At 42.5% G+C, this 25,450-nt stretch overlaps 1 protein-coding gene across 1 annotated transcript in view; it reads left to right on the top strand.

The window, feature by feature from the left end:
* KREMEN1 (kringle containing transmembrane protein 1) overlaps positions 1-25,450 on the top strand; it is a 149,143-nt gene that overhangs the window by 53,367 nt on the left and 70,326 nt on the right. The window lies entirely within an intron of this gene.

Here is a 25,450-nt window from a genome sequence, read left to right as displayed (position 1 = left end):
GGCGCAGTTGGTCCAGTAACCAATGAGAGGAAGAAGCATTTTAGAGTTATTTCTTAGTGGAATGCAGGATTCGTGCGAGAGTTAATGGTGGTGGGACCGCTTAGCAACAGCAAACATAGTGTGATCACATTTGATGTAAATCTACAGCTCTAGCATTAAACTTTCAAAAGGGAGACGATGATAAAATGAGGAAAATAGAAAAAAAAAAGTGAAAGATGCAGCTACAAAGGTTAAGAGTTTACATCAAGCATGATCATTGTTTAAAAATACCATCTTAGGGGCCGATGCAATACAGTGCGCTCAGCCGAGTGCACTGTATAACCCACACTCCGACGCGGGTTAAATAGGCGCTAATCCACCCCTAATGCAATAGGGGGATTAGCACCTATTTAACCCGCGTCGGAGGCAGAGTGAATGAGTTAGCGCTCATCACATGCAAATGCACATGAATGAGGCTATTACTCATTCACTCCGCATGCAAAAAAATAAATGTGCGTCTCAGACGCACATTTATCGCTCAGCTATTAACGCCTGCCTGGAGCAGGCGTTAATAGCTGAGCGCAGGTAAAAGAACTCCTCTCCGTTCCCTTAAAACCCCTGGAAGTAGCCCATCCTGCCCATTGCTTTATCTACTTTTAAGTTTAGCTAGTTCCTCACATACACACTTTTCTGAAAATTGTTTGAGGTTTACCTCACTTCCAATCTTATTTGAGTCCATTTTCTGTGGTTCTACTCCTGGTCTTTCCTCAGCGAATACTGAACAGAAACATTTGATAAGCAATTCTGCTTTTCCTGGTCGGTCTGTTCATACTCCTCCCTTTTACCTCCGAGTCGCACAGTGCCACTTTTGCATTACCTCTTATCACTAACATATCTTTATAAAGTCTTGCCCCTCCCTCCCCTTTAAACTTATTTGCTATTTTTTCTTCCATTTGCATCTTCATTCCGCTGACTGCTTTCTCTGCTTTTTCAGATAATGTCGCCTGTTTTCCTCTTTCTACGATTTCTTGTAGTTTACGTATGCTAAAACATTTTTCCTTACCTTTTCAGCTACTCTGCCTAGCACAATTGTATCGGTATAGGCAGAATATGTCTTTTAAAATAAATGAGTAAAACTCATTTGGAAAACCATAGAGGCTGCTTTTGTTCTCTTTGTTCACCTAATGAAAAGGTCAGCTGCCCTTATAATATAAGTTTTGCCACTGCCCTTCTACTTCCCCTAGATTTTCCCATCCAGCTAACGACTCCCCATTCTAACAGTTAGTTTTCCTGAAGCAGGACCTTCATCTCCTGCGCTCCACATTGAGCCGCACCATCTGTGGTTGCGTAGTAGAGCATCCATTACGACCTCAGAAACTGTCCCCATTGGTAAGCACCCAGATCCAGCATTGCACACCCTCCCCCCCCCCCCCCCCCCCCTTTTACCAGATCTCCCTGCAAAGAATCCAGATTCAAACTGCTTCTAGAAGACAAGTCTGGACATCAGTGATCTGAATACAATGTATAGTTTGATTAAGCATCAGCCCATGCAGGCTTGAAATATAGACAGCATGAGTCAGCTTAACAAGCAGAAACTGCAGAAGACTTGAACCGTCACAGCTTCTGAGTGTTCTCTATACTGGTCAGGATGTTTTGCTTTTTTATTCATGACTTCTATCGCTTCCATTCCCTTTTTCTATCTTTTCTTTCATTGTCGGCCAGTGCTGCCGACTCCTTTTCCTCTGGTAAGGGAAGTGGTAGTTTTTAGATACCTGCATTATGTTGCTTACTCTAGCTTTTGTATTTTTAACTGTTCTCTCTGCTATCCCATATGTACACTGTAATTCTTGCTTTGTCTGATATGATGTGACTATTGTATGTGGCTGATTGTCTTTTTTTTTTTTTAAAGTGTGCAAGAAAAAAGATTTACATACTATCTGGCTTTGAGATACAGGTAGGCTGCAGCAGCGTTTGGGGCACAGGGAAATGTGGGTGGCTGCACCTCAGCAATAAATGGAGCCAGACTGTGCCAGGACTCTGAGATATGTTTTTACGTGGTGGTACTACAGCTCCACTGAACAAGTCTCCAGTCCAAGATTCCTGTACTGCAGTATTCTAACTGAGATACAGGCCTGCCCTTTTTACCTGTTTTTTTTTTTTTGTTTTGTTTTTTTTTAATAGTTCAGTAATTCTCTGGCAATGTTGTTAATGCTGGTGACTGTTGTGTTGAGTTGCAAGTCCATACATGGCCGTGTGATATCTGTGTTTACTGTTACCTGCTGGTGAATTCCTGATGTGTATTTGGAGGACTTGGAGTTTCTCTGAAGCTGAGGCAGCGCCATGAGCTGTGGAGAATACCGCAGAGGGGTGGGGCGGTTATCATTTTGGCAGCTACAGCCCTCTTCATGGTTTTTTTTTTTCTCTACCTTTATTTTGTCACTGGCTGTGCTCTCTTCCCTTTTATCTTCAGGCAACTGCTCATTAGACCGTCATAATTATTAGCCCAAGTCAGTGACTTAGAAAACATTTGCAGCTGGTGGGGACTGAAGTGAAAAGATGAAATGCTAATGCCTTCTGTCTCCCCCCCTCCTCCCTCCGCTACCACTGACTAATAACTCACCATGCAGTGCATCCTGCACTAACACTGAGTTCGGACTCCCTCCCCACCCTTGCAGTGTAGCCTGCAGTAACACTGAGGGATGGCTCCCTCTGCACCAATATTGAGTGATGATGTCTCTCCCACAGAGTACTCTGCACTAACACTGACTGAAGACCCCCCCCACTTGAAGCGTACCCTGCACTAACATTGCATGATGCCATCCTCCCCACAGTGTACCCTACACTAACATTGACTGAAGACTCCCTCTGTAGCACACCTTACACACTAACATTGAGTAATGAAGTCCTCCCCACAGTGTACCCTACACTAACATTGACTGAAGACTCCCTCTGCAGGTACACTGCGCGTGATCATTCCCCTACAGCGCACCCTGCACTAACGTTGAGTGACGATGTCCCCCCTACCCCCAGCAGTGCATCCTGTGCTAACACTGAATAAGGACTCCCCTCTTAGTGCCCCCTGCTCTAATACTGAGTGATGACTTCCCCTGCAGTGAAATGTAATTGAATTTGTGGGAAGAACTGATTGGTTTTGCTTTTAGTGTGATAAGGTACATAAGGTGATAGTCTGCATTATAATATCTCCTTATATCTCACAGGCTTGAGTTGTACTTTAGAGTAACCAGAACACATTGTGGATTATTGCTTACAATTATAACCCCCACCTGTATGATGAAGGAACCCATACCCTCTAAGAAATTAAATCTATATATGTTGTAGGGGCTAGGGAGAGTAGAAAGTAATGTATGGCCTGATGGGTTTTGAGTGTAAGGGAGTGAGTGAGGAATACACAGTCATCAGATCTGGTTAATTTATTTATTTATTTATTTGACTTTGTATACCGACTTTCAAGTTAATATCAAGGCGGTTAACAATATTAGAATTTGCAGTAGCAAAATTCACAAAAATCCATAACCCATAAAACACATATCTCACTAATGATTTACATAATTAAATCAAATACAAAATAATGTCACATTAGCCAATATTGGCGTTATATAGTGAATAATTTTATTATTTATTAATAAATTGATTAAAATAAAGAAGACACACAAACAAAAAGGGATCGGGAGGTAGGTAAGTTTATGATTACATTACAGAATTGAAGCAAGGCCGAGGAAGGCATGCATTCATATGTATGAAACTTACCTTTTTCCATTCCAAATTATCTTTTAATTAAAATTAAATAAAAATTGACACACAAAAAAATTGTTAGACACAGGAGGGTGAGATTAATATTGAGATACATATACATTAAATTTAAAAACATATAAAGCAAAATGAAAATCTTAATAGCTAAAAAATTTTTTTAAAATAAAACCCTTCAAACTTCATCACCCTTCTTTACCCTGGCCTATACCTCCCTTATTCTATCATCTTTACACTCTTCGACTCCTCTAAACCCTTAGGGATTTTTATATCTCCTTCTAATTACCCCTAAAGTAATGTGAAGAGGAAGAGAAGAATCAATTGGCCTAATTAAAAGCCTGTTGAAAAAGCCAGGTCTTTATCTGTTTTTTAAAACTATTAATATTCTCCTCAAGACGAATTTCGACCGGAAGGGAGTTCCACATCCCAGGTCCAGCCAAGGACAATGCCCTTTCTCTCACAGAACCCAAATGGGCCAATTTGGGTGATGGAATTGGTAGTAAAGCTTGCCCAAGTGATCTTAAATTTCGAACTTGGACGTGAATACGCAATGAAGCGTTAAGCCATTCAGTATTACTACCATATATGTTTTTGTGAATTAAGGTAAGACATTTATAATGAATACGGGACTGGACTGGCAACCAATGTAACTTCATCAACACTGGAGAAACGTGGTCATACCTATTTATATTGGACAGCAATCGCACGGCCGAATTCTGCAACAATTGTAGGGGACGAATGGTTGATGAGGGAACCCCCAGCAGTAGCGCATTGCAGTAATCTAATTTTGGTAATATTAGGGCCTGCAAGACTATTCGAAAATCATTCAAATGCAACAGAGGCTTCAATTTTCTTAGCACTCTCAGTTTGTGGAAGCCATCTTTTATAATTGACTTTATTGAAGGTTTCATGGTTAGCTCAGAATCAAGAATGAAACCCAAGTCTCTTACTTCACGTACAATCTTATGAGATTGGGAGTGAGCTAAAAAATCAGCCTCTATTTTCTCTGTAATCTTGTTGCTAATGAATAAGATTTCTGTTAATATGTTCTTAAGTATAGATTAGCACAGAATAAGAATTGCCATGCTGGGTCAGACCAAGGGTCCATCAAGCCCAGCATCCTGTTTCAGACAGAGGCCAAACCAGACCACAAGAACCTGGCAATTACCCAAATGCTAAAAAGACATTGTTTCCAACAATGTCCAATGCAGGTCACAAGTACCTGGCAGGATCCCATATAGTAGATAGATCCCATGCTGCTAATGCCCAGGGATAAGTAGTGGCTTTCCACAAGTGTATCTGGTTTATGGACTTCTCCAGGAATTTGTCCCAACCTTTTTTAAACTCAGCTATACCAACTGCCTTTACCACATCCTCTGGCAATGAATTCCAGAGCTCAATTGTGGGTTGAGTGAAAGAGAATTTTTCTCAGATTTGTTTTAAATGTGCTACTTACTAACAGCATGGAGTGTCCCTTAGTTTTTGAATTTTTTTGAAAGAGAAAATAGCAATACACATTTACCCATTCTAGACTGCTCATTATTTTAAAGACCTCTATCATACCCTACCCTCGCCCCCCCCCCCCCCCTCAGTCTCTTCGCCAAGCTGAACAGCCTAATCTCTTTAGTCTTTCCTCACAGGGGAGCTGTTCCATCCCCTTTATCATTTTGGCCGCCCTTCTCTGTACCTTTTCCATTGCAACACTATCTTTTTTCTGCTTTATTCATCATTCCCTTCCTTATAATTCTTAACATTCTGTTTGCTTTTTTGACTGCCCCAGCACACTGAGCCAATGATTTCAATACATTATCCACTATGATGCCTAGATCTTTTTCCTGGGTGGAGGCTCTTAATATGGAACCTAACATTGTATAACTACAGCATGGGTTATTTTTCCCTATATGCATCACTTTGCACTTGTCCACATTAAATTTCATCTGTCATTTGGATGCCCAGTCTTGCAAGATCCTCCTGCAATTTATCACAATCTGCTTGTGATTTAACTACTCTGAATAATTTTGCATCATCTGCAAATTTGATTACCTCAGTCATTGTATTCCTTTCCAGATCATTTATAAATATATGGGCGGATTTTCAAAGCCCTGCTCGCGTAAATCCGCCCGGATTTACGCGAGCAGGGCCTTGCGCGCCGGCGCGCCTATTTTCCATAGGCCGCCGGCGCGCGCAGAACCCCGGGACGCGCATAGGTCCCGGGGTTTTCGGAAGGGGGTGTGTCGGGGGCATGTCAGGGGGCAGGACCCGATGACGTGGCATTTCGGGGGCAGAGCGCGGCGTTTCGGAGGCGGGACCGGGGGCATGGCGCCGGCCCGGGGGCGTGGTCCGTACCTTCGGACCAGCCCCCAGGTTGGAGCACGGCGCGCCAGCACTCCGCTGGCGCGCGTAGATTTACGTCTGCTTCTCGCAGGCGGAAATCTACGGACAAAGGTAAGGGGGGGTTTAGATAGGGCCGGGGGGGTGGGTTAGGTAGAGGAAGGGAAGGGAAGGTGAGGGGAGGGCGAAAGAGAGTTCCCTCCGAGGCCGCTCTGATTTCGGAGCGGCCTCGGAGGGAATGGAGACAGGTTGCGCGGCTCGGCGCGCGCCGGCTGCCCAAAATCGGCAGCCTTGCGCGCGCCGATCCAGGATTTTAGAAGATACGCGCGTATCTTGTAAAATCCAGCGGACTTTTGTTTGCGCCTGGTGCGCAAACAAAAGTACGCGAATGCGCTTTTTTAAAAAATCTACCCCACATTGAAAAGCAGTGGTCCAAGTACAGATCCCTGAGGCATTCCACTACTTACCCTTTTCCACTGAGAAAATTGACCATTTAATCCTGTCTTTTAACCAGTTTGTAATCTACGAAAGGACATTGCCTCTTATCCCATGACTTTTTAGTTTTCTTAGAAGTCTCTCATGAGGGACTTTGTCAAACACCTTCTGAAAATCCAAATACACTACATCTACCAATTCACCTTTATCCACATGTTTATTAACCCCTTCAAAAAAATGAAGCAGATTTGTGAGGCAAGACTTCTCTTGGGTAAATCCATGCTGACTGTGTTCCATTAAACTATGTCTTTCTCTTTGCTCTGTGATTTTGATCTTTAGAATAGTTTCCACTATTTTTCCCGGCACTGAAGTCAGGCTCACTGATCTTAGTTTCTTGGATCGCTCCTGGAACCCTTTTAAAGTTTGGGGGTTACATTGGCCATCCTTCAGTCTTCAGGTGCAATAGATGATTTTAATGATCGGTTACAAATTACTTGTAATAGGTCTTAAATTTCATTTTTTAGTTCTTTCAGACCCCTGGGTTGTATACTGTCTGGTCCAGGTGATTTGCTACTCTTCAGTTTGTCAGTCTGGCCTACTATATCTTCCAGGTTCACTGTGATTTGGGTCAGTTCATCTGAATCTTCACCCTTGAAAACCATCTCCGGAACTGGTATCTCCCCAACATCCTCCTCAGTAGACACCAAAGAAAAGAATTCATTTCGTCTTTCCATGATGGCCTTATCTTCCCTAAGTGCCCCTTTAACACCTTGATTATCAAACAGCCTAACTGATTCCTGCACAGGCTTCCTGCTTCGGATATATTTTTTAAAGTTTTTATTATAAGTTTTTGCCTCTATGGCCAACTTCTTTTCAAATTTTCTTTTAGCCTGACTTATCTATGTTTTATATTTAAATAGGAAAAAGCATAATCATTGCCAATTTCTTCAGATGCATCCTTCTGCCAATTTTTAAGGAAAATCTTTTGACTAAAATAGCCTCTTTCACCTCACCTTTTAACCATACGAACAATCATTTGGCCTTCCTTCTACCTTTCTTAATGCATGGAATACATCTGGACTCCTCTTCTAAGAGGGTTGTTTTTTTAACAATGGCCACATCTGTTGTATACTCTTAACCTTTGTAGCTGCACTTTCAGTTTTTTTCTAACTATTTTTCTCATTTAGTCAAAGTTTCCCTTTGAAAGTTTAGTGCTCGAGTTGTGGATTTACTTATAGTCCCCCTTCCAGACATTAATTCAAATTTGATCATGTTATGATCACTGTTGCCAAGCAGCCTCATCACTGTTACCTCTCTCACCAAATTCTGAGCTTCACTAAGAATTAGGTCTAAAATAGCTCCCTTTCTTGTTGGTTCCTTAACCATTGCTCCATAAAGCTGTCACTTATTCCATCCAGGAACTTTATTTTTCTAGCATGTCCTTTGTTACATTTACCTAGTCAATACTGAGGTAATTTAAATCTCCCATTATTACTGCAATACCAATTTGGTTAACTTCCCTAATTTCTCTTAGCATTTCCTCATCCATCTCATCATTTTAGAGAGGTGGATAGTAGTATACGCTTATCGCTCTACTCTTACTCAACACACATGGGATTTCTATCCATAAAGATTCTATTATGCATTTAATCTCTTACAGGATCCTTATTCTGTTGGACTCTATGCCATCCCGGATATAAAGTGGGATGGCTTAGAGTTGCTCCTCCCTATCAATGTGATATAATTTCTACCCTGGCATGGCACTATCCCATTGGTTATTCTCCTTCCACCATGTCTCTGAGATGCCAATTAAGTCTATCTTATCATTCACTGCTATACACTCTAACTCTCCCATCTTACTTCTTAGACTTCTAGCATTGGCATACAGACATTTGAAAGAATTTAGCTGGATAACTGGCTTAATATGCCAAAAATTGCCATTTCAATTATCCAGCTAAATGGCTTTTGAATGTAGACCTCCCAATGTCTAATTTTAGACCAATCTCCAACTTCCCTACCTTGTTAAAGTTTTGGAAAAAGGTGTGCTTTCTCAGCTTACTGACTTTTTGGAAGCTAGTCACATTTTATGTTCTCAGCAGTGTGGTTTTTGGAAAAATCACAAAAATGTACTTCTTGCTTTACAATGTTATATATTAAGTCATTTTGATCAGGGTATTTCAGTGGTGATGATTTCTCTAGATATATCGTCTGCTTTTGACATGGCGGAACGTAGCAAGGCTTTGGTCTCTAGCTATTTAGTAGCACAGTACTTAATTGATTTCAGTCATTTTTTTTTCTGGTAGACAATACTGGATTGGAACTGGACAGCAGCAAGCTTCTTGGTAATCTATTCTTCAGGGGTGCTTCAGGGATCAGCACTTTCTTTAGTGTTATTCAATATTTATTTGATTCCATTAGATACTTTACTAGCTTCTTATAATATGAATTCTTAAATTTAGGCGGATGATATACAATTGTTGTCAGGTCAGTTGCTTCCACTCTCATTCTGATTATTGACCGTTTGACTGCAGTAAGAGATTGGCCTCAACAAAATAAGTTATTGTTAAACTTGGCAAAATCTGTAGGGTTTTGGGAGGGTATAGGTGAAGTGCCATATGAGCTGATTAATTTAATGGTAGATGGCACCCTTCTTCCTTTTGCTTAGGCAATTAGAGATTTGGGTTTCATTTTTTATATGCATTCAACTTTGAAATGTCAGTTAACCACTGTTCTTTGGTCTGGCTTTAACAAGTGGAGAATGCTTAGAATGTTGCCTAAAGAGGACTTTCGATCCCTGGTACCAGGCTTGGGGTAGATTTTCAAAGGGTTGCGTGCGTAAGATAAGTGCGCAACCCCAGAAAACCTACCCCTGCCTCCTCCTGCGCGCGCCGAGCCTATCTTGCATAGGCTCGGCGCGCCCAGGGACGCGCATAAGTCCTGGGGCTTGAAAAAATGGGCGTTCTGGGGGCGGGGCCATGGGCAGGGCGCCAGTCCGGGGGATGGAGAGCCGGCGCGCTAAGGGGAGGGTTAGTTAGGGCTGGGGGTGGGCGGCGGCAAAGCTAAGGGGGGGTTAGTTAGGGCTGGGGGGTGGGGAAGGGAGGGGAAGGTGCAGGGGGGGCGGAAGGAAAGTTCCCTCCGAGGCCGCTCTGATTTCGGAGCGGCCTCGGAGGGATCAGAGGAAGGCTGCTTGGCTCGGCGCGCGCAAGTTGCGCAATTGTGCACTCCCCTTGCGCGCGCCGACCCTGGATTTTATCACATGCGCACAGCTGCGTGTGCATGTTATTAAATCAGGCGTAGATTTGTTCGCGCCGGGTTGCGCGAACAAATCTACGCCCGCGCGTATGATGTAAAATCTGGCCCTTAGAATGTTGCCTAAAGACGACGTTCGATCCGTGGTACCAGGTTTTGACAACATTGGATTATTGTAGTTCTCTCTATATTGGTCTTCCTAAATATTTTTTAAGAGCATTACAAGTTTTGAAAAATGCTGCTGCTCAATTGATAACCTCATGTGCTCTATAAGAACATATCACACCAACATTGTGTCAGTTGCACTAGCTTCCTATAGAGCAGTGTGTTAAAATCAAAATTTTGACTTTAATTCACAAGGCTGTATGTGGATCTGGTCCATTGTTCATTTCTGAATTATTAGATCCTTATGTGCCAGTTTATTGTTTGTGGTCAGCAAATAATCATTTATTGAGTGCACCCTTTTAAAAGTTATCATTTACAGACTACTATGAGGAGGGGTTCCAGATTATTGGGCCGATTTTATGGAATGAGTTATGATCTATTGGAGATTACAAGTCATCCCATAACCATTTAAAGGAGATTTATTTCAAGTACTTATTAGATTGAGCACAGTGTAAGTGTGCTTTTTACTATGTATTTTATTGTTTATGCTATTTTATGCTTGTACTCCACTTAGCGTGAGGTCTTTCTTTATAAGCAGATGATAAATGTCTGCAGATAGATAGATAAGTTCAAAAAACAAGGCTGGTGTGGACACTCATGAAACCGGGTCTCTTAACAGTTCTGAGCTGCAGGAATTCAGGGGTGAAAACCAGCTGATCCCAAATTGTGTGCCATGATCCCAAATGAGGGTCACAAGAAACAGGGCTGCCCTTACCTGAACTCCTACTTTTGAATTGACCTCTGCTGCCTTCCTTCTGGACTCAGACCTGCAACCAGTAACAGCAGTCAGCACGGGACCTGCGAGCCAGAATGCTTTCACAGATAGGACTGCCAACTGGCTCCAAATTTTCAGAGAGGTTGATCCAGTCCTGGTTTTACCCTATTGCTTGCAGGGACTTGTAGTTCTGATTTACCTAAGCATTCCTTAAGAAAAGCAAGACTGCAACTTCATGCATGCCCTGGGATAAAACCAGAACTAGATCAACCTGTCCTGAAAATCTGGAGCCAGTTGGCAACCTCCTCCTGTGTGGGCTTCCTGTTAGATCAGAAACCTATGTAGAGGGCCAAGGCGGGTCAAGAGACCACTGGCTCAAGACCGCCACTCAGGACTGGATATCCCAATGGGCAGAGTAGCTGCCTAGATGTAGTGCCCACTACCAGAAGTATACCCCTGTCACAGAACATGGGTAATTCTTTGTGGTCCTGCCCTTATTTTACGCCTGCTGCAACTTGCAATTTCAGAGGGGGGGGGGTCCCTTCCTCAGGCTAAAGGGGGTAGTGAAAGGGTTAAATTGGGATCATACTGGATAAAAGATTGGGAAGCACGAGTGTAAACTTCCTCAGCAGGACAGAGGGAACTTAACTTTTATTCTGCTCAGAGATTAAAGAGAGGGAGGAGGAGGGGGGCTGGTTGTTTAATTCTAACTGCTGAATGAATTATTTAGCAATAACAAAGGCAGGGAATTGTAACTGCTGCTTTGAATTAAAGTATGGTATTTTTGCCTCTTTGTTAAATTATTCACAGATGCAACTCCATTCTTTAATAACTTTCTATAAAGTGTGCTGTAAAAAGTGTTGTGAAGAAATGCTTAGCAGATGAGACTCAGTCACAAGCTGTTACAAAGTAGAAAATGAAACCAAATGTCTATTATTCAGTGTCTGAGGGGGGCCTGGAAGCTGCAAGAGTTGGTATTGGCCTATGGAGCCTTTCACTCCAAAGGTGGGGGTGAGTGGGAGGGGGATAGGAGTAGGGAAAGGTAAGGTTTGCCCTAGGTTTACTTGTAAAGCAGGTAAAGCACGGGCAGCAGCAGCAGGGGGTGCAAACTTCTAGCGCCCTCCCAACCCTTCCCTCGTCAATTACCCCGCTACAGAACAAGCGCAGCCCAGGCAGCAGCGGTGCAAGCTTCCCTCACCCTGCTCCCTCTCGCTCATACACACAAAAAAAAAAAAAATGCAGAAAAAAACGTTCAAAACACGACATCAGAGCAAGCTTCCCTCACTGCCCTCCCCTCCCACACACATACACAGGCAGAACATGTAAGGGCAGTGCAAGCTGCACCCAAATATCTGTTTACATCTGTTTCTTCCATGCAGTGGGAGAGATGGATATGACTGAGAATATGCTGCTTCCATTTCAGTGTTATTAAAGTGAGATCAACAATGGGTGTGACCTAAAATGAACCTACAATGGCCAATTCTGTTGCATATGGAAGGAAAATCTTTCTGGTTCAATTTTTTGTTTTTGTTTATCCTGAAAAAACAATTAAATGCATTAACTTTGATAGGGGTGTTATGTTATGCTCCTTATTCCTACCACTCGTCCTAAACGTTGCTTACCCCGATTCTACCAGAAATGTTTCTTCTTGGTGTAGCATGGAATGCCACATCCAAAGATTCTTCCATTTACCTAGGGCAGTAGATTGCAGTTATAGTCTGGTTATCATTTCTCTCCCTTCTGACTGAAGAGGGGGATCGCCACAGCACTCCCTCCTTTCATGCTCTCATCCTCCAAACGCTAATTAGAAAGGAGGTGTGGTCTGCTGATTGGAGCTTTCAGCTACAAATCAGAAATCATGTAAGGTCAAGTTTCCTTTCTGCCTATGCCTAGCCTGAAGGGCATGCCGAGCACCAGGACTGGACCATCAGGTTAGCTTCTCTGCTGGCTTGCAGATATGGTTCCAGTGTTTGGGAATGATATGGTTGGGTCTCATCAGGTCATGGTGGTTCAGATCTCCAAGACGTACGGCAGCTTCCTTGCTGCTGTGAGATGGAACTAATTAAAACTGAAGGAGGAGGCAGGACAGAGATCAAAGGAAAAGCATTAAGAGGACTTTAATTAAGGGATCAAGTTTAGCCTATGCTGATTATTGTACTTTTGGATTCAAAGAGTACTTTTGGGGAAAAAGTGTAGGGCCCACATTCAGATGTACATACCTTGTTCTAATTATGTGGCTTCATGCCAAGACCACCAGGCAGGGTGGGGGGGGGGGGGGGCCTTCACGCTAGGGTTGCTTTGAAACCATCTGCTTCAGAGCACAGGGAGGGAGTTCTTCCTATTGGTTCTTACACTTTGCCCTGACAGTGCTCCAAGCATGGGCAGAAAGAGACTGTATTATAATACCGGTAATACAAACCAGTGAAACTAGGATGGAATCAGCGGTAAAGGATGAACATAAGGGATCCAGGAACAGAATCAGGTTATAGTAACTGAATCAGAGACCCAGATACTGTAATTGAATCAGGGAATTAGGGATGTAACTGAATTTGTGACAAAGGAAGGATCCAAATCTGGGAGAAAAGAATGGAGTCAGAGTAGCCTCAGATTCAAATAATGACATTATCAAACATAGGAAAGAAAATAAAAACACAATTGTTTTAAGGTCTAACCTGCGGTGTTATCCCTTTTTAATTAAATTAAACAATTTAAAATATAAAAATGTTCATTTACAGTCCTGTTCAAAGGAGTGGTGGATAGTGTGACTTTTTTTTTGGGAGGGGAAGGAGATCTTGCAGTTAGGCCTGCTCTGGACCTGGCTTCCATTTCTAGCTCTAGTTTATGTGGCTCAGATATACACACAGTCCTTGGGGAAGAAAATCAAGGGTGGCTCTGCCAGAGACACCCAGCAAATTCTCAACATCTTTAGATTAAAACAGAAAAGCTATATAAAAACTCTGTATGCCATCATTCTCGAGGCTTGATCATGGAATGTGTAGGATCAACTGCACAGGAAGGAGGGCCTCCTACCAGCCAGCATCTTATTCCAAATGCCTTGCCGCAATGCCCTTCAGTCTTAAAGGGGATTTGGTGAGCTGTCCACAGTACCTTCTGGCTGCAGCCGTGGCAGTGAAGCTCAGTCATGTTCATTAAGTAATTTAATTATTAATAAGGATTTATTAGTCTCACTCTCCAGAGATCATGGCAGTGAACAATAAAAATATTTATAAAATACAATAAAAACAATAAAAACCGTAAAATCATAACAATATCAAAAGCAAGACAAACCAAAAGCAAAAATTAGCCAGTTCTGAGGGAAATTTGGAAGCAACATGCAGACAGTCACGCTCATCACAGCGCTGTACACAGTGACAAAGTGTGAGCAGCTCTGAAGACAATGTACTTCCAACAGGAGGAGTAGCTGATAAAGAACAAGAGTGTTCTGATTAGAACTTTGCTGGTTCCAAAGCAGAATGGGATAACGATCTTCAGTAGAATTTATTTTTACAACTAGCAGGAGATAGCTCTGCCTAAGAACATGCACAACCCATTTCGTAGACCAGTAATGTCATCGGCAGCGGGCATTAGATCACACTTCAGGGTATGCGTATGGACACAGCAGGGCTTTGCTTCTTCTACTAGCATGTGTTGTATGGTGCACATCCAAAAAAGTGTTAAAATGTTTACAGACAAAGTAAAAACAGTAAAAATTCTGTATTTTGCCTTTGTGGAAAAAAATATGCGAAATAGTAGTAACTTCCAGTGATTTTTTTCTTGCCATAGAAGTCAATGGGAAAATGTAATGTCAGGTAATAAATAGTAAAATCCTGCCTGTTGAATCTGCTTACAACCTATCCCCCCCCTCCTCAGACTCTTTCTTCAGGAAAATGTATAGGTGGCATATGAACCATGAGATTGGGGAGGCTGGTTGGGTCAGCACTATACCCAGAAAAGCTGCAGGGCCAAATCAACATCTGTCCATCAATTGCCCCAGCTCTTCCTTCTCCATTTCAGCAGCTGGCTGGATAGGCTCTCAAGCTGTCCAACCTCTGGGATTTATATTGTTCCTTAGATATCTCCCCAAGGCCTACAGCCCAGGAGGGAAGGGTTAGGTCGGCCGTCATAGTTGGTGATTTGATTGTTAGAAATGTAGACAGCTGGGTGGCTGGTGGGCATGAGGATCGCCTGTTAACATGCCTATCTGGTGCAAAGATGGCGGACCTCACGTGTCACCTAGATAGGATTTTAGACAATGCTGGGGAGGAGCCAGCTGTCGTGGTATATGTGGGTACCAATGACATAGGAAAATGTGGGAGGGAGGTTCTGGAAGCCAAATTTAGGCTCTTAGGTAGAAAGCTTAAATCCAGAACCTCCAGGGTAGCATTCTCTGAAATGCTCCCTGTTCCACGCACAGGTCACCAGAGGCAGGCAGAGCTCCGGAGTCTCAATGCGTGGATGAGACGATGGAGTAAGGAAGAGGGATTCAGTTTTGTTAGGAACTGGTGAACATTTTGGGGAAGGGGGAGTCTCTTCCGAAGGGATGGGCTCCACCTTAACCAGGATGGAACCAAACTGCTGGCGCTAACCTTCAAAAAGGAGATAGAGCAGCTTTTAAACTAGAACATAGGGGAGAACCAACAGTCGCTCAGCAGCGCATGGTTCGGAGAGAGGTATCTTCAAAGGATACTAATGATGCATTAGAATTAGGGCATCCCGACAGTGAGGTTCCAATAATAAGAAAAGTAGTGCAAGTGCTTGTAACCAAAAACTCACCTGAGCTAAAAAAATTAAGTTGACTTAGAAATTAGCCACTGCTATTACTAGCAACGGTAACATGGAATAGACTTAGTTTTTGGGTACTTGCCAGGTTCTTATGGCCTGGATTGGCCACTGTTGGAAACAGGATGCTTGATGGACCTTTGGTCTGACCCAGTATGGCATGTTCTTATGTTCTTCTTATGTTCTCCCCCAGTGGTTGCGCAACTCATGACATTGTCTTCTGTGTAGTTTTAAAATTTGTAGGTCAGCTTCCCCAGGTATGCAATCTCACCATGGCCAAGATCATTGCAGCCTGATCAGCTGAGCCAGCCCACAGATTGGAAAATTGCTCAAGAACCTAGTGCTTGTACAAAATGACTTAGAGGTGCCATGTGACCATCTCTGAGCTCCAGCTGTCAGCTGCCCCTTTCTTCTCCTTAGTGGCTGGTGGAATGAGCTGCATGGAATGCCACGGATCTTCCTCGTACCAGGTTTTGGGCAAATTTTAGGGATGCTTAGTCTGCCCACATCTTATATCTGCTTCCCATGACAACAATGGAAAAAATACCGCAGAAGCAGAAAATGTCATGTACTGCAAGCACCATTCAGATCTTCCAGCGGGAGGACATCTTAGCCGTGGCACAATGATGATACCAGGTGATCAGACTCGGGTTGCATTGTTCTGGATCCTAGAAGCAGTTCTGGCTGAGGGCTATTGCTGTAATTGCTGGGCTTTATAGGAGAAAGCAGGTCTTATAAAATGTGGAAAACCCCCAGGTAATTGCAACTAAAGGCTTATGGCCCTGGAAACCCAAATGGCAATTTCTGGGCCTAATTGAGCAACCATTGCTATTTTATGTATACATTCTGACATTAGTCTGTGGTAGATGGTTTTACAAACAGGCAAATTGTGTGTATTAATTGCAGAACATAAACTTTACTTCTTATACATCTTTACCTGTGACACAGGGTTGCCAGCTGACTATTTGCCCACTAGAAATCCTGAGCCAGTGTCTGATCCCCTACTGGGTGGACTCACAGATCCCCAAAGAGCAGTCGACAAGCAGGTCAGATGCAGATCTGGATGTTTAATTCAGGTTATGCCAGCTAGCAGATACAAGCAGATCAACTTTGCTCTTGGCACTATTTTGAACCAATAGTTCTAGCCCCAAACCAAGGTTCATGGGTGTTCACAGATGAGCAGACCCTAGTACAGGTGAAGGGCAGGTGTGGTCCATTTCAGAGTCAAATGCAGGACCAAAATACCATAACAAGCAAACACTTCCCTGTGCCCAGCAACCCTTTCCAACCATTCCAACTCCTTGGGAGCGTGGTTATGGATCTATCATGAGAGCATTCCCCCTTGAGCTTTGATCTTTTCTTGTGCTCTCAGGTTGTTCCACTGGCCAGGTCATCTGTCCTCTGACCCAAGCTGCTTCTGGTCTAAACCCCACTGTGACCTGACCTCACAGGGATTATCTCTTTGTGAGATATTTACAATTCAAAGCAAACAACAAGAGTGAGATTAATAAACTGGACATAGCAGTACATATGCCATGGATGACATCAAAAGTGAACAGAATGGCTGGCTAGTGTTTTAAAAAATTGTGAAAATAGAAAATAATCTTTACTTTTATGGTTTAGACATGCTGCTGCTGCCTTCCTGTAAGCGATATTAGTTCCCATTTAATGTGGCACATCCCTGAATATTCTGTTGCATAGCACATTAGAATGTCACTTCTGTGAGTCTGTCAGAATATCACCAAAGAAATATTGTAATCATCGGTTTGGAACATGTAATTATGCAGGGGAACTCCTTTTTGGTTTATACTGACATGTTGTTTCAGACCAAGCCTGGAAGCCTGGCCTTCTCCACTATGCATCATGCCCACTCAGTTCCAGGCTTGCAATTAACAGGAGGAGTGGAGGGGATGAAGCTAGAGCAGATAGAGAAGAACTAGGCTGCTCCCTAATTCAGCAACTCTTATTCCACCCCCCACTTTGTGTCTTGCAGGGAACAGGAGGGCAAGGAGTGACATTGAAGTAGACAAAGAAAAGAGAGGACTAAGCTCCTCCCCTACCCAGGCAGCAGCCTACAGGGAACAGGTGGGGAGGGGGAAGCTGGAATGAACTGAGTACAGAGAAGAGCCCAAAAAAACCTACTCTGCTCCCAAGTCCAGCCCCTCCGCTCCTATCATTGTTCTCCCCTAAGAAGGACAGGCAGATGCAATAAGACGCGTACAGCCACCTCTCCTGGGCGCCCAATGCTATATTTTAATGAGCTGCTACGATAAAAAGGATGCAGTAGTGAAGAATTATGCATCCCTAGTGCTCTAATGCATCAGAAGACATGGCTGTGTGCCCACAGTTAAATGGGCACTCAATACGAGCGCTTGTTTTATCCCACTTCAGGTCGATTTCTGGACGTCAGATATATATGCATAATAGCAAGGGGCGAAATCAACCTGGAGTGTGTCTATTGTGCATGCATATTATGCATCCAGAATTTATTTTTTTCATCAAACCGTTACATTATACCTTTATTCTTAATCACCACAAGTAGTAGGTATTTAAGAATAAAGGTAGGATCCACACAGGACACTATTGTTTTAATGGCTCATGAGCCCTTGACTCGCAGATTGATTTAACGCCAGCTCCGGGGCTGATGTTAAATTTGACACATTAAAAAGTGTGCATTGGGCATCCAGCAATTTTCTGCATTGAGAGGTAATAGCTAATAGCCTCATCTACATGGAATTTACATGTGATGAATACCATCGCCTATGTTGGTTTTGGATGCGCTAATCTCCTTATGGCATTGGGTGCTAGTCTAATGCGTCTAAAACACACTTCCAACCACACATAAACCTTGTCACTAGGCTGAGCACACTTTATTGCATTGGACCTTCAAGGTGCAAACTTTTCATGGGACAGATGGGGAGGGGCTGAAGGGAACACAACAGAAAAAAAAAGTGATTGGGATCGACCTCTTTAGTCAAAAACCCACCCAGACAATAAGAGTAGAGAAAGACATTTATTTTCACTTCACTGATTGGAATATGTAATGCAGTTATCTAGTAACCTTACAGCTCTGGAGTAAATTGGATTCTCTGCAGGCTGTGATAGCCTTTATTATAAGGTCAAAGAAATCACAGCCAGTCATGTCTTACTGCTGCTTTGGTGAAAATTTGTATTGCGTTCCTTCAGGTTTGTCATTGAATACTTAAAAGATCTGGGGCATGGTTTCCTTTCCGAAGATGTAGGAGCAATGAGGGTCTCACCCTTTGAAGATGAAGGCTTAAGAACATAAGATATGCCATATTGGGTCAGTCCAAGGGTCCATCAAGCCCAGTATCCTGTTTCCAACAGTGGCCAATCCAAGTCACAAGTACCTGGCAAGTACCTAAACCTTAAATAGATCCCATGCTACTAATGCTGGAAACAAGGAGTGGGTGTCGCCTATTGATTAATAACAGTTTATGGACTTCTCCTTCAGGAACTTACCCAAATCTGTTTTAAACCCAGTTACATTAACTACCTTAACCATATCCTCTGCCAATAAATTCCAGAGCTTAATTGTGCATTGAGTGAAAAATCATTTTCTCCAATTTGTTTAAATGTGCTACTTACTAACTTCATGGAGTGTTCGCTAGTCCTTGTATTATCTGAAAGAGTAAATACCGGTAATCAATTTACATTCACCCATTCAAGTCCTTTCATGATTTTGCAAACCTCTATCATATCCTCCCCTCAGCCTTCTCTTCAAGCAAAACAGCCCTAGCCTCTTTATCCTTTCCTCATAGGGGAGCCGTTCCATGCCCTTTCAAATTGTGGTCTCCTTTCTCTGTACTTTTCTTGGCTCTCACTATGCTGGCTCCATCTGGCAACACTTTCTCCAGCGTAACGCTCAGCTGCCTTAAAGGTGCAGGAACTCCTGGGTCAGCATGAGGGCAGAAGCATTTTTGGGCACTGACAAAGCAAATCAGGACGCAGCCCCTGTGTGCCAGTGCCTAGCAATTTCCCTGCTTAACTTTCCATGTGAAATAATTTCAGACACAAAGATTAACTCAGGAATACCTGAGGCAATAGGCATGTAGGAACTGGATGAACATTATGGCTGATTAGATAAAGCCAAGGAAGAATACTGAGGGTTTTCTCTTGGCAGTGCTGCTTTAGTGCAATAAATATTTCACAGTTTAAGGAGTGATTCTTCTTGATAACCAAGAATCTGGAAGCTAAACACTTGATTTTTCTTTATAAAGAGAGTTTGTTACTACAGAATATGATGATTATGACAAGCTTTATATAAGATTTTCTTTGAGAGACAAGACTTCAGTTTGCTAAGGCATTTGTTACAAAGAGGCATCGTTAGGGCTGAATTTGCCATTAGACACAATAAGTATATGTCTAGGGGAACCTGGTCCACTAACCGGGAATTGACATGTGTGCGGCACCCGACTTCTCTCTCCATCACTCCTTCAAAGTTTTGATGGGAGAGCAAGGAGACTGAGGAGCCATAGCCAAAGACTGTCTAAGCCTGCAGGCACTGTGCCAGTATCTTTAAATTCGCAAGTCAGTTATGCTAATCTCAGCTGACCTATGAGAGCTGAAATTCCTTGGGTGATGCCATCAAGCTTAGACATTCTTTGAATGCAGTGCCTGGCAGGATGGGCTCCACCTGCTGCCCCACCTCAGCCTTCAGCCACTTCCCCAGGCTCAAGGCCTCCTTCTGATCTAGGAGACAACAGCATCCTTTGAGGAGGACTCATGTGCCACCTATCGCTGCCAATGTCTGTGGCCACTCCTTCTCCCTCTCCCCTCCCCCCCCCCCCTCTGCGTTTGGGTTTTTTGAAGGGGACCATCATAGAATATGGGATTTGTTTAGCATTGTTATCCAAGAAGATGAAGAACAAATGGGATATGAGCTCCAAACTGGAGAAGCAGATAAAGGAAGGAGTATGACTGAGCTCTCGCCAAGTAAGAGCATTTAAGCAGTGTGAAAGAAGAAACAGATTCTTCCCCTGGTCTTACTGATGGAAACATAGAAGGCAGAGTAAATGGAAAAAAGGAGCTTAATCAGAGTGATAAAGTAATAATGAGGAAAAGAAACAAGGGTAGCACACATAAGGAATGGAGACTGTGAAAAGATGAAAACAAGCTGTTGGCTGTTGACAATATGTGATCACAAATAGTTAAATACAAAGGTGCTGAGATTTTAAAGGAATTGTAAGTAAAACAATAAGGAAGAGTAGGAAGAGCTGACATGAAGAGAGAATGAAAAATAAGGTGGGCAGTATAGAGAGGAGTCCAGATGATCAAATAGGAAAGTTACTAAAATCACATCAAGAACTTGTCATAGCATGAGGGAGTACATAAGAACATGCCATACTGGGTCAGACCAAGGGTCCATCAAGCCCAGCATCCTGTTTCCAACAGTGGCCAAGCCAGGCCATAAGTACCTGGCAAGTACCCAAAAACTAAGTCTATTCCATGTAACCATTGCTAGTAATAGCTTCTCATACCTAGATTTTGCCTCTCATCTCTCTTCTCTCACCACCAGTTCACAGTCTTCCTGTTTCACATTTCACCTAGATTTTAAATTTTATTTAATTGATATACTATTAAAGTGTTTCATTTTCATAAGAACATAAGATATGCCATACTGGATCAGACCAAAGGACCATCGAGTCCAGAATCCAGTCTCAAACAGTGGTCAATCCAAGTCACAATTACCTGACAAGTACCCAGCAGCAAGCAGTAGTGATTCCCTATTAATTAATAGTAGTTTATGGACTCCAGGAACATAAGATATGCCATAATGGGTCAGACAAGGGTCCATCAAACCAATATACTGTGTCCAACAGTGGCCAATCAAGTCACAAGTACTTGGCAAGTACCCAAATATTAAATGAATAGATCCCAAGCTACTAATCCTTATTGGTTAATTGCAGTTTATGGACTTCTGTTCCAGGATCTTATCCAAACCTTTTTTAAACCCAGTTACACTAACTGCTGTAACCACTTTCTCTGGCAATGAATTCCAGAGCTTAATTATACGTTGACTGAAAAAGAATTTAGTCTGATTTGTTTTAAATGAGCTACTTGCTAATTTTCCTTGTATTTCCGAAAGAGTAAATAACCGATTCACATTTATCCATTCAAGTCCTTTCATGTTTTTGTAGGCCTCTATTATATTCCCTCTCAACCGTCTCTTCTCCAAGCTGAACAGCTCTAACCTCTTTAGCCTTTCTTTATAGGGGACCATTCCATCCTCTTTATCATTTTGGTCGCCCTTCTCCATACTTTCTCCAGTGTAACTATATCTTTTTTGAGATGCAACAACCTGAACTGCACACAGTATTCAAGGTGCAGTCTCACCTTGAAGCAATATAGAGGCATTATGACATCCACCATTTTATTCGGCATTCAGTCCCTAATAATTCCTAACATTCTATTTGCTTTTTTAACCGTCAAAGCACACTGTGCCAACAATTTCAATGTATTATCCACTATGATGCCTAGCTCCTTTTGTAAACCGCTGTGATCTTCTTTTGGAATGACGGTATATAAAATGTCTAAATAAATATATTAAATTAAATAGCTCCTAACATCATGTAAATAGCTCCTAACATCATGTAACTACAGCATGGGTTATTTTTCCCAATATACATCAATTTGCACTTTTCCACATTATATTTCATTTGCCATATGATCATCCAATCTTCCAGTCTTGCAGGCTCCTCCTGCAATTTATCACAATCTGCTTGTGATTTAACTACTCTGAATAATTGTGTGTCATCTGGAAATTTGATCACCTCATGCATCTTACCTCTTTCCAGATCATTTATAAATATATTAGAAAGCACAGATCCATTAGGGGTAAAGAAATACTCCGTCTTATCACATATATGACACATCCGCGAATTCCCAATGGGACAGGAAAATTTAGTTTTTCAACAATGGGAGGTCCATGGCCTGACTAATTTTGGCCAACTATGGAATTGGGATAGTTCCTTTTTCTGACTTACAATCAGTTTATGACTTACCAAATACGGATTTCTTAGCTTACGCACAACTTAGGCATTTTTTTGTCCACGGTGGGCCTTAGACAGGACCTGCAGAGTCCTCGCTGGTGAACTGGTAGACTAATTGATAAAGCTGGTTAGTTCATTGCCATGCGCATGTTAGAAACTCTCCCAGCTTACGTGTAAAAGCTGACTAAAAAGCATCTAAATAACTCATGTAAATTCTACTTACATATAAAAGACATAAGAATATAAGAATATAAGACGTTGCCATACTGGGTCAGACCGAGGATCCATTAAGCCCAGCATCCTGTTTCCAGTAGTGGCTAGTCCAGGATGCAAGTACCTGGCAACAAACATTAAATAGATCCCGTGCCTCTAATGCTGGTAATAAGCATGTATTTTCACTTTTGCGCACACATACACTTGGTAAAAATGGGGCTGTCTATGAGTGTTCCTGGGTAGGGCCCCAACAGTTGCACATGTAAATTGCTATTTTAAAAGCCTTGGATTTGCTAGAATTTTTAATTTCCCTAAGGTAGCAAGTAAAATCTCTTTTATTTCTTTAAAGAGATCCTAATAGAAGTATTAGGATTTTCTGAACAAGATATTCCTTCAGTAAATTCTTGTTATTTTCTAACAATAAGAGCCTCAGCTCCTACAGTCTCTATTCCCGCAAACTTAACAAGTTTTCTGGAGAGCTCTAGCTTAAATGTTCCAGATCGAAATACCCTAATAGTCTCATTTATTACTATACAAGATATAAACAAACTTTTGAGAAGGTATTTCCAAAAGCTTCCCATATTATTTCATGCTCAACCAATTAAGATATATCCTGATCTTGCTCCAGTTACTCAGGTTAAAAGAAGGGAATTTTTGTCCTTAAGACAAAAGGTTATCTCACTGGAATTTTCTTTCTTATTACGGTACCCCTGTCGGTGCAAAATTAAGAATAATGAAGATACATTTGTATTTTTTCAGATAGATCAATTACGTCAGTTTCTGGAGGCTCGACTACCCAGTACTTCCTCCCCTATGCCGTTAATGAGTAGGCTTAAATAAGTATGAATATCAGCTGATATTCTATGTTAATGCTCATTACCCTGTGTTTTTTTTTCTTTTGATTATCTCCTTAAATAATATTTCTATCTTTTCTGCCCATATATTATACTGATAAATGTGTTTGTTCTGAATATACAAATTTAATTTGTCAAGATGAATGTAATAATGTTTTTTTTCCTTTTACTAATTTCTATACTGGGATAAATGAAATACCAAGTGAATAGATCAAACTATTTCTCAAAAATTTTGTCAATATTTGTAAATTCAAAAATTATAAATAAAGAATGAAAAAAAAAAGCCTTGGATTAACCATTGAGCAAAATATGCACATGCAGAGGGCACCAAGGGAAGGAGGGGCACCACAGAGGGTTGACAATTTGCATTTTTTCTGTTGCCCCCTAGCTATAAGTAAATAATTTGCTTATATCGCTTACTGCTATTTAGTGTTACATAAATAAATATTTTTTAACGCTTACATTTAATATAGTTGTGGGGTCTGGCCTGGGGGATGGCCTGGAAAAAAACGGAATTTTTAATCTCTTACTTCACCTTCAGCACGTATTGAATCTTAGTGTCTTGTCAGTTAAGCAACAGAAGGGCTGAGAGAGCACCACTGTTGGGCTGTGCTTAGGGCGTCAGTTGGCCTTAATCCAGCCCTGCTTACACATTCTCGAATTTACTCGTGTATTTAACCTGCTAGTTATCTGGTGTAGGTGATATTAACTGTGTTTATTGTGTACTACTAACTGGATGGGAGGTCTGGGGAACTGGTGGGTGTTCAGAGTGAAGGAGGGTCTTGATGACCTGGAGAAGGACTGAGTAAACTGGTGGACTGATTGGTAAAACTGGTAATTTCACTCACAAGCGTATGCTTTAAAATACACATGTAAATCCTGAATTACGCGAGTAAGTCCGACTTTATTTTCATGTGTAAAATATGCACATATATTTTTAAAATCAGTAGGCACTTTCAGTGACATTGCTTCAATGCATTACATGTACTCACACGTAAGCCTACATATGCAGATATGTACCGGGGTAAACATACGCTTATTTTATAATATGCGCATCTCTGATTCACGCAGGTTTAAAATACTAGCGTAGATCTATGTGCAGGCATGGAAGTGTGAATATGCTGTTCACATTGCTGTTTGAAAGTTATCTTCCCTGTTTTTGGACTGTTTTTTCCCATCTTGTCCGGATCATAAAAATGGACATACTCTTATACTAAGGGGTAGATTTTAAAACCCTGCGCGCGTAAATCCTCCCAGATTTACATGCGCAGGGCACTCGCGTGCCAGCGCGCCTATTTTGCATAGGCCGCCGGCGCGCGCAAAGCCCCGGGACGCGCGTAAGTCCCGGGACTTCGTAAAAGGGGTGGGAGGGGCGTGTCCGGGGCGTGTCTGGAGCAGGGGGCGATCCGGGGCGGGGCTGGGGGCGGGGCGGGAGGGCGGTCCTGAGTCCCCCGGCACTGCGGCCTGTGCCGGGGGATGCCGGGGGATGCCAGGGCAGCGCGCGCAAGTTACGCCTGCTTCAAGCAGGCGTAACTTGCCCAACAAAGGTAAGGGGGGGATTTAGGTAGGGCTGGGGGGTGGGGTAGATAGGGGAAGGGAGGGGAAGGTGGGGGGACGCGGAAGGAAAGTTCCTTCCGAGGCTGCTCCGATTTCGGAGCGGCCTCGGAGGGAATGGAGGCAGGCTGCGCGGCTCAGCGCGTGCAGGCTGCCGATTTTGCGCAGCCTTGCGCGTGCTGACCCTGGATTTTATAAGATACGCGCAGCTACGCGCGTATCTTATAAAATCTGGTTTACTTTTGTTCGCGCCGGTGGCGCGAACAAAAGTACACGCGTGCGTATGTTTTTAAAATCTACCTCTAAGTGTAGCTTTTTCAAATGTTCTCCATCTACCTCAAGAGACTGATCTTTAGCCATCAAGTTGATCAATCTGTGACTATAAGCCAGATACA

Source organism: Rhinatrema bivittatum, chromosome 11, assembly GCF_901001135.1.
Source record: "Rhinatrema bivittatum chromosome 11, aRhiBiv1.1, whole genome shotgun sequence".
Taxonomy (NCBI): Eukaryota; Metazoa; Chordata; class Amphibia; order Gymnophiona; family Rhinatrematidae; genus Rhinatrema; species Rhinatrema bivittatum.
The sequence above is the reverse complement of the archived record's forward strand: the minus strand, read 5'-3'. Positions and strand labels throughout refer to the sequence as shown.